Source organism: Taudactylus pleione, unplaced genomic scaffold (assembly GCF_031769625.1).
Source record: "Taudactylus pleione unplaced genomic scaffold, aTauple2 ptg000800l, whole genome shotgun sequence".
NCBI lineage: Eukaryota > Metazoa > Chordata > Amphibia > Anura > Myobatrachidae > Taudactylus > Taudactylus pleione.
In genome coordinates, this window is record NW_028285202.1 from 1,379,559 (window position 1) to 1,390,758 (window position 11,200).

Sequence of the window (11,200 nt, forward strand, 5' to 3'; positions counted from 1 at the left end):
ATAATAATAATAATAATAACAAGATGCCACAGGCTGCTCCCCCTGTAAAATAATAATAATAACAAGACACCACAGGCTGCTCCCCCTGTATAATAATAATAACAGGACACCACAGGCTGCTCCCCCTGTATAATAATAATAAAAGGACACCACAGACTGCTCCCCCTGTATAATAATAATAATAATAATAATAATAATAATAATAATAATAACAGGACACCACAGGCTTCTCCCCCTGTATAATAATAATAACAGGACAACAAAGGCTGCTCCCCCTGTATAATAATAATAATAACAGGACACCACAGGCTGCTCCCCCTGTATAATAATAATAACAGGACGCCACAGGCTGCTCCCCCTGTATAATAATAATAATAACAGGACACCACAGGCTGCTCCCCTGTATAATAATAAGAATAACAGGACACTACAGGCCACTCCCCCTGTATAATAATAATATTAACAGGACACCACATGCTGCTCCCCCTGTATAATAATAATAATAATAATAATAATAATAATAACAAGATGCCACAGGCTGCTCCCCCTGTATAATAATAACAGGACACCACAGGCTGCTCCCCCTGTATAATAATAATAATAAAAGGACACCACAGACTGCTCCCCCTGTATAATAATAATAATAATAATAATAATAACAGGACACCACAGGCTGCTCTCCCTGCATAATATTAATAACAGGACACCACAGGCTTCTCCCCCCGTATAATAATAATATTAACAGGACACCACATGCTGCTCCCCCTGTATAATAATAATAATAATAATAATAATAATAATAACAGGACACCACATGCTGCTCCCCCTGTATAATAATAATAATAATAATAATAATAATAACAAGATGCCACAGGCTGCTCCCCCTGTAAAATAATAATAATAACAAGACACCACAGGCTGCTCCCCCTGTAAAATAATAACAGGACACCACAGACTGCTCCCCCTGTATAATAATAATAAAAGGACACCACAGACTGCTCCCCCTGTATAATAATAATAATAATAATAACAACAGGACACCACAGGCTTCTCCCCCTGTATAATAATAACAGGACAACAAAGGCTGCTCCCCCTGTATAATAATAATAATAACAGGACACCACAGGCTGCTCCCCCTGTATAATAATAATAACAGGACGCCACAGGCTGCTCCCCCTGTATAATAATAACAGGACACCACAGTCTGCTCCCCTGTATAATAATAAGAATAACAGGACACTACAGGCCACCCCCCCTGTATAATTATAATATTAACAGGACACCACATGCTGCTCCCCCTGTATAATAATAATAATAATAACAAGATGCCACAGGCTGCTCCCCCTGTATAATAATAATAATAATAATAATAATAATAATAATAATAATAATAAAAGGACACCACAGGCTGCTCCCCTTGTATAATAATAACAGGACACCACAGGCTTCTCCCCCTGTATAATAATAATAACAAGACACCACAGGCTGCTCCCCCTGTATAATAATAATAACAGGACGCCACAGGCTGCTCCCCCTGTAAAATAATAATAATAATAATAATAATAATAATAATAATAATAACAGGACACCACAGGCTGCTCTCCCTGCATAATAATAATATTAACAGGACACCACATGCTGCTCCCCCTGTATAATAATAATAATAATAATAACAGGACACCACAGGCTGCTCCCCCTGTATAATAATAATAACAGGACACCACAGGCTTCTCCCCCTGTATAATAATAATAACAACAAGACACCACAGGCTGCTCCCCCTGTATAATAATAATAACAAAACATCACAGGCTGCTCCCCCTGTATAATAATAATAACAGGACACCACAGGCTGCTCCCCTATGTACAATAATAATAACAGGACACCACAGGCTGCTCCCCCTGTATAATAATAATAATAACAACAGGAAACCACAGAGTGCTCCCCCTGTACAATAATAGTAACAGGACACCACAGGCTGCTCCCCCTGTATAATAATAACAGGACACCACAGGCTGCTCACCTTGTATAATAATACTAATAACAGAACACCACAGGCTGCTCCCCCTGTATAATAATAACAGGACACCACAGGCTGCTCCCCTGTATAATAATAATAACAACAACAGGACACCACAGGCTTCTCTCCCTGTATAATAATAATAATAATAATAATAATAGGACACCACATGCTGCTCCCCCTGTATAATAATAATAATAATAATAATAATAACAGGACACCACATGCTGCTCCCCCTGTATAATAATAATAATAATAATAACAAGATGCCACAGGCTGCTCCCCCTGTAAAATAATAATAATAACAAGACACCACAGGCTGCTCCCCCTGTAAAATAATAACAGGACACCACAGACTGCTCCCCCTGTATAATAATAATAAAAGGACACCACAGACTGCTCCCCCTGTATAATAATAATAATAATAATAACAACAGGACACCACAGGCTTCTCCCCCTGTATAATAATAACAGGACAACAAAGGCTGCTCCCCCTGTATAATAATAATAATAACAGGACACCACAGGCTGCTCCCCCTGTATAATAATAATAACAGGACGCCACAGGCTGCTCCCCCTGTATAATAATAACAGGACACCACAGTCTGCTCCCCTGTATAATAATAAGAATAACAGGACACTACAGGCCACTCCCCCTGTATAATTATAATATTAACAGGACACCACATGCTGCTCCCCCTGTATAATAATAATAATAATAACAAGATGCCACAGGCTGCTCCCCCTGTATAATAATAATAATAATAATAATAATAATAATAATAATAATAAAAGGACACCACAGGCTGCTCCCCTTGTATAATAATAACAGGACACCACAGGCTTCTCCCCCTGTATAATAATAATAACAAGACACCACAGGCTGCTCCCCCTGTATAATAATAATAACAGGACGCCACAGGCTGCTCCCCCTGTAAAATAATAATAATAATAATAATAATAATAATAATAACAGGACACCACAGGCTGCTCTCCCTGCATAATAATAATATTAACAGGACACCACATGCTGCTCCCCCTGTATAATAATAATAATAATAATAACAGAACACCACAGGCTGCTCCCCCTGTATAATAATAATAACAGGACACCACAGGCTTCTCCCCCTGTATAATAATAATAACAACAAGACACCACAGGCTGCTCCCCCTGTATAATAATAATAACAAAACATCACAGGCTGCTCCCCCTGTATAATAATAATAACAGGACACCACAGGCTGCTCCCCTATGTACAATAATAATAACAGGACACCACATGCTGCTCCCCCTGTATAATAATAATAATAACAACAGGAAACCACAGAGTGCTCCCCCTGTACAATAATAGTAACAGGACACCACAGGCTGCTCCCCCTGTATAATAATAACAGGACACCACAGGCTGCTCCCCCTGTATAATAATAACAGGACACCACAGGCTGCTCACCTTGTATAATAATACTAATAACAGAACACCACAGGCTGCTCCCCCTGCATAATAATAACAGGACACTGCTCCCCCTGCATAATAATAATAACAGGACACCACAGGCTGCTCCCCCTGCATAATAATAACAACAGGACACCACAGGCTGCTTCCCCTGTATACTATTAACAACAGGACACCACAGGCTGCTTCCCCTGTATAATAATGATAACTGGACACCAGAGGCTGCTCCCTATGTATAATAATAGGACACCACAGTCTGCTCCTACTGTATAATAATAATAATAATAAACAGCTCATTACCGTCTTCCAGACACAGGGATTTCTCTTCTCTACTCAGCGTTGACCCGGATGTTGATATCGAGAAAAATCTTGTTCCGGTCTTTGAAACGCACAGAGCAAAAGACGGGTGAAACGCACAGGGCAGAAATCAGTTGGAACGCACAGGCCGGAATTCAGGTGGAACGCACAGGCCGGAAGTCGGGTGTGTAACATGCTCTTGGTGAGAGATAAGACGTACCTACCCCAATAGACATGTAGGTAGATATAATGACAGACCACAGGTTCCAGCACAGGGGGCGCAGCTGCCATGTTAACACTGTGCATATTGCAGCTGTCACATCACCTTCTGCTTTCATGGAAATTTCTGCTTTATTTTCAGTTTTACTTACTAATATTTTACATTGTGACAAGTTACTGAGACCCAGATTCCTGCATCCTAACCGCATGACCAGCCCGGTTAGGGCAATACACCCAAACCTCATCTGTCTGCTAAGCATCCACAGCACAGTCTGCTGTAATACTACCCAAACCTTACCCTAACCCACCCATGTGTACAGTACCTAGACCGTACCCTAACCCACCCGTGTGTACACTATCCCGACCTTACCCTAACCAACCCGTGTGTACACTATCCCGTCCTTACCTTTACCCACCCGTGTGTACACTAACCCGACCTTACTTTAAATCTAACACACTCATGTATACAGTACTGACCTTACCCTAAGCTTGAGCCACCCGTGCTTTCATTACCCTAGCCTTACCCTAATCCACCCGTATGTATGTATTACTCCAACCTTATTGTAAGCCTAATCCACCTGTTTGTACACTACCCCAGCCTTACCCTAAGACTAACTACCCATGGTATACCCCCTACCTTACCCTTAGACTAATCCACCCGAGTGTACACTACCCCAAACCTAACCTGCCCATGTGTACATTACCCCAACCTAACCCACCTTGTGTACACTACCCATCCTTACCCTGAGTATAACCCACCAGTGTGTACACTGCCCCAACCTTACCCTAACCCACCTGTGTGTACACTAACCCAACTTTACCCTAAGCCTGTCCTACCCGTGTGCACTACCCCAAACTTACAATAAGCCTAAACATTACACTGACCTTGCACTAACACACCCGTGTGAACACTAACCCAACATTACCCCAACCTTACTCTAAGCCTAACCCACTGTGTACACTACCTCACCCTTACCCAACCCACCCTTGTGTACACTACCCCACCTTTACCCTAACCCAACCATGTATACACTAACCTGACCTTACCCTAACTCTAACCCACATGTGTGTACACTACCCCGACCTTACCCTAAGCCTGACCAATCCGTGTGTACATTACCCCAGCCTTACCCTAAGCCAAACCCATCCGTGTGTACATTACCCCAACCTTATTCTAAGCCTAACTCACCTGTGTATACACTAACCCAACCTTACCCCAAGAATAACCCAACATTGTGTATACTACCCTAACCAACAAGTGAGCATTATATCCCTACCTTACCTTAAGACTAACCTACCCATGAGTATGCTACCCCATCGTTATCCTAAACCTAGCCCACCTTGTGTACACTATCCCATCTTTACTCTAACCCACCAGTGTGTACACTAACCCAACATTACGCTAAGCCTAACCCACCAGTGTGTACACTACCCCAAACTTACCCTAAGCCATCCGTGTGTACACTATCCCAACATTACCCTAACCCACCAGTGTACAGTACCCAACCGTACCCTAAGCCTAACCCACCAATGTACACTACCCCGACCTTATCCTAAGCCTGACCCACCCGTGTGTACACTACCCTGACCTCATCCTAAGCCTGACCCACCCGTGTGTACACTACCCCAACCTTACCTTACCTGTCTATAGTACCCAACCTTACCCTAACCCACCTGTGTGACCAATACTCCAACCTTAACCTAACCCACACGTCTGTACAGTCCCCAACCGTACCATAAGCCTGACACACCTGGCAACCTTACGATAACTCACCCGTATGTACAGTCCCCAACCTTATCCTAAGCCTGACCCACCTGTGTACACTACCCCAACCTTACCTTAAGCCTATCCCACCCATGTGTACACTACCCCAACCTTACCTTAAGCCTATCCCACCCATGTGTACACTACCCCAACCTTACCATAACCTACCCATGTGTACACTACCCCAACCTTAGCCTAAGCCACCTGTGTGCACACTGCCCCATCCCTAAACCTAGCCCACCTGTGTGTACACTACCCTGACCTTACCCACACGTGTGTACACTACCCCAATCTTACCCTAACCCACACGTGTGTACACTACCCAGACCTTACCCTAAACCTGACCCACCTGTGTGTACATTACCCCAGCCTTACCCACCCGTGTACACTAATCCAACCTTACCCTAACCCACCTGTGTATACACTAACCTAACTCAAACCCACACGTGTGTACACTACCCCGACCTTACCTTAAGCCTGACCCATCCGTGTGTACATTACCCCAGCCTTACCTTAAACCTGACCCACCCGTGTGTACATTACCCCAGCCTTACCCTAACCCACCCGTGTGTACCCTATGCCAACCTTACTCTAAGCTCAACCCATCCATGTGTACACTACCCCAACCTTACCCTAAGACTAACCCACCCATGTGTATACTACCCTGATCCCCTCACCTCCCCGGTCATGACTCTGTATTGTTACTATAGATATAATAATAACAGGACACCACAGGCTGCTCCCCCTGTATAATAATAACAGGATGCCACAGGCTGCTCCCCCTGTATAATAATAATAACAGGACACCACAGGCTGCTCCCCCTGTATAATAATAATAACAGGACACCACCGGTGCCCCCCTGTATAATAATAACAGGATGCCACAGGCTGCTCCCCCTGTATAATAATAATAACAGGACACCACAGGCTGCTCCCCTGGGTAATAATAATAACAGGACACCACAGGCTGCTCCCCCTGTATAATAATAATAATAGGACGCCACAGGCTGCTCCCCCTGTATAATAATAATAACAGGACACCACATGCTGCTCCCCTGTATAATAATAATAAAAGGACACCACAAGCTACTCCCTCTGTAAAATAATAATAACAGGACACCACAGGCTGTTCCCCCTGTATAATAATAATAACAGGACACCACATGCTGCTCCCCTGTATAATAATAATAAAAGGACACCACAGGCTACTTCCCCTGTATAATAATAATAACAGGACACCACAGGCTGCTCCCCCTGTGTAATAATAATAACAGGACAACACAGGCTGCTCCCCTATGTACAATAATAATAACAGGACACCACAGGCTGCTCCCCCTGTATAATAATAATAACAGGACACCACAGACTGCTCCCCCTGTATAATAATAATAACAGGACACCACAGGTTTCTCCCCCTGTATATTAATAACAGGACACCACAGGCTGCTCCCCCTGCATAATAATAATAACAGGACACCACAGGCTGCTCTCCCTGCATAATAATAATAATAACAGGACACCACAGGCTGCTCCCCCTGTATAATAATAATAATAGGACGCCACAGGCTGCTCCCCCTGTATAATAATAATAACAGGACACCACATGCTGCTCCCCTGTATAATAATAATAATAATAAAAGGACACCACAAGCTACTCCCCCTGTAAAATAATAATAACAGGACACCACAGGCTGTTCCCCCTGTATAATAATAATAACAGGACACCACAGGCTGCTCCTGCTGTATAATAATAATAACAGGACACCACATGCTGCTCCCCTGTATAATAATAAAAGGACACCACAGGCTACTCCCCCTGTAAAATAATAATAACAGGACACCACATGCTGCTCCCCTGTATAATAATAACAAAAGGACACCACAGGCTACTCCCCCTGTAAAATTATAATAACAGGACACCACAGGCTGCTCCTCCTGTATAATAATAATAACAGGACAACACAGGCTGCTCCCCTATGTACAATAATAATAACAGGACACCACAGGCTGCTCCCCCTGTATAATAATAATAACATGACACCACAGACTGCTCCCCCTGTATAATAATAATAACAGGACACCACAGGTTTCTCCCCCTGTATATTAATAACAGGACACCACAGGCTGCTCCCCCTGTATAATAATAACAGGACACCACAGGTTTCTCCCCCTGTATATTAATAACAGGACACCACAGGCTGCTCCCCCTGTATAATAATAATAATAGGACGCCACAGGCTGCTCCCCCTGTATAATAATAATAACAGGACACCACATGCTGCTCCCCTGTATAATAATAAAAGGACACCACAGGCTACTCCCCCTGTAAAATAATAATAACAGGACACCACAGGCTGTTCCCCCTGTATAATAATAATAACAGGACACCACAGGCTGCTCCTGCTGTATAATAATAATAACAGGACACCACATGCTGCTCCCCTGTATAATAATAATAAAAGGACACCACAGGCTACTTCCCCTGTATAATAATAATAACAGGACACCACAGGCTGTTCCCCCTGTATAATAATAACAGGCTGCTCCTCCTGTATAATAATAATAACAGGACACCACATGTTTCTCCCCCTGTATATTAATAACAGGACACCACAGGCTGCTCCCCCTGTATAATAATAATAACAGGACACCCCACAGGTTTCTCCCCCTGTATATTAATAACAGGACACCACAGGCTGCTCCCCCTGTATAATAATAATAATAGGACGCCACAGGCTGCTCCCCCTGTATAATAATAATAACAGGACACCACATGCTGCTCCCCTGTATAATAATAAAATGACACCACAGGCTACTCCCCCTGTAAAATAATAATAACAGGACACCACAGGCTGTTCCCCCTGTATAATAATAATAACAGGACACCACAGGCTGCTCCTGCTGTATAATAATAATAACAGGACACCACATGCTGCTCCCCTGTATAATAATAATAAAAGGACACCACAGGCTGCTCCTCCTGTATACTAATAATAACAGGACACCACATGCTGCTCCCCTGTATAATAATAATAACAGGACACCACAGGCTGCTCCTGCTGTATAATAATAATAACAGGACACCACATGCTGCTCCCCTGTATAATAATAATAACAGGACACCACATGCTGCTCCCCTGTATAATAATAATAAAAGGACACCACAGGCTACTTCCCCTGTATAATAATAATAACAGGACACCACAGGCTGCTCCCCCTGTATAATAATAATAACAGGACAACACAGGCTGCTCCCCTATGTACAATAATAATAACAGGACACCACAGGCTGCTCCCCCTGTATAATAATAATAACAGGACACCACAGACTGCTCCCCCTGTATAATAATAATAACAGGACACCACAGGTTTCTCCCCCTGTATATTAATAACAGGACACCACAGGCTGCTCCCCCTGCATAATAATAATAACAGGACACCACAGGCTGCTCTCCCTGCATAATAATAATAATAACAGGACACCACAGGCTGCTCTCCCTGCATAATAATAATAAGCATAGATAACTAAAACCCTTTATTCTCTCACAAAGAGAGGTTATATCAGCTGTTCTGTGATCCCATGTGCTAAGCTGCAGGGAGAACCTTCAGGTTCCAATATGGCAGCTTCTTGGCCCCGCTCCCATTCTGCAAGCACAGACTTTGTACAATAACAATTTCAGGTTGTGACACAGTTTAGGTGTAGTCATAGATAGGCACATGGAAGGAACCATGGACCCCAGGCAATAGTGCCATCAGATCTCATCATAATCCGCCACTGCGTGTACCCCAAGGCATGTCCTGGTGCAATTACCCCCTTCCCCTCCTTGATGTACTGACTCATGTACAGTTCTGTCTTACACATGATGTGAATGAAGCATTATATTTGATGGTGGGAACTGCACAGTGATAGATATCCCTCACGTCCCCATTACAGCCCTTTATCCTCAGCTTGTGGATTCCCCGCTCTCTTCCGTGTTCAGGGGAAATTGTTGCAGACGACCAGGTGCTCCCATCTGCTGTTAAGGCTCCCAGGGAGGTTTGGAAGAGAGAAGGATCCTGCTCGTCACAAGGAAATGGCGGACAACCGTAAAACTCAATATACACCAGGCCACGCACCACCCACACCTGTTATTCTGGCTGCTGGATATGTCTCCCAAGCTGCGAAAAAGAGTCACCCCTGATTGGCCACTTGGCTGGCAGATGGAACCGGTAGAATACATTACCGACATTCCATTAATGGACGTACTCCTGTGATCAGACCATGGCAACATTGTGGGACGGGTGGCAGTAGGGATGCCGATGGTCCAAATGCCGACTGTCGACATTCCGACAGTCTAATCCCGGCAGGGGTCTAATGACAGGCGTCGAAATCCCGACGCCTGTCATTTTACCTTCGCCGGGAGCCCGGCATACTGATCGAAGGTAAGCCGGGCGGCGAGCGCGACAGCAGGGGGGGTGGGGGGAGTGTTAGGTTAGGGGCTCCCGGGAGGACTTAGGGTTAGGCACCCCCCCCAGGAGACTTAGGGTTAGGCTGCGGGGAAGGGTGAGATTAGGGTTAGGCACCCCTAAGGGAGGGTTAGGGGGGGGTTTAGGTTAGTAATTAGTTAAAATACTAAAATGTCGGGATCTTCACTGCTGGTCTTCCACTGTCGGGATTAGAACCGCCGAACGCATACTGATCCCGAGGGGACTGCTGTGCTGGGCAAACTCATAGCACTTAGATCCTCCTATCCTCTCCATAGGAAAAACAAATAGCACTTTAATTAATTTACACTGTATTTAGCACATACTGTGTGATGATGTTATAACTGCCGCCATGTACATGAATACACCCCGTGATGATGAGGTGTTGGCTACAGCGCCGTAAATTTGAGTGCCGGTCACGCCCCTCTCATGATGTCATGTCAGGGGGGTGGGGCCACAAGCGACCATAGGCACCATGCCTAACAGATACAGGGAGCTACAGGGAGCGTGGATGGTCAGCGTTGCCTCCCACAGTGCGCTGAGCCCTATGGGGTAGCCCTGGTTGCCCATAGCTAGTTACGGCTCTGTATGAGGGGTTTTGCATTGTCCTTTTGAGCTTCGGTCGTCAAGGCGCCGGGAAGTGGACGGTGTCAGGAGACGCCCCTTAGTATATAGCCTCCTCTGCCTCTCTCCTTGCAATTCCTCCCCTCTCTATTATTACCAGAGCTCAGAGTGATGTCAGTGGCCCAAACCCACAGTCACCGCCTCATACAGACAGTAACTGTACAGCACCAGCACACACCTGTTCCCCTCCCCAGAGACCCCCCAGTAACACCCTGACCTCCCCTCCCCCCACTAACTGTACAGCACCAGCACACACCTGTCCCCCTCCCCAGAGACCCCCCAGTAACACCCTGACCTCCTCTCCCCCCACTAACTGTACAGCACCAGCACACACCTGTCCCCCTCCCCAGTAATACCC

The 11,200-nt window shown here is 44.8% G+C and overlaps 1 pseudogene across 1 annotated transcript in view; it reads right to left on the reverse strand.

Annotated features, from left to right (window-relative positions):
- LOC148474919 (uncharacterized) overlaps positions 1-3,857 on the reverse strand; it is a 70,531-nt pseudogene extending 66,674 nt beyond the window's left edge. Inside the window, exon 1 of the transcript XR_015872816.1 lies at positions 3,774-3,857. The product of XR_015872816.1 is annotated as an uncharacterized LOC148474919 (transcript). The remainder of the gene's footprint in view (positions 1-3,773) is intronic.
- Between the last annotated feature and the right edge of the window lie 7,343 nt (positions 3,858-11,200).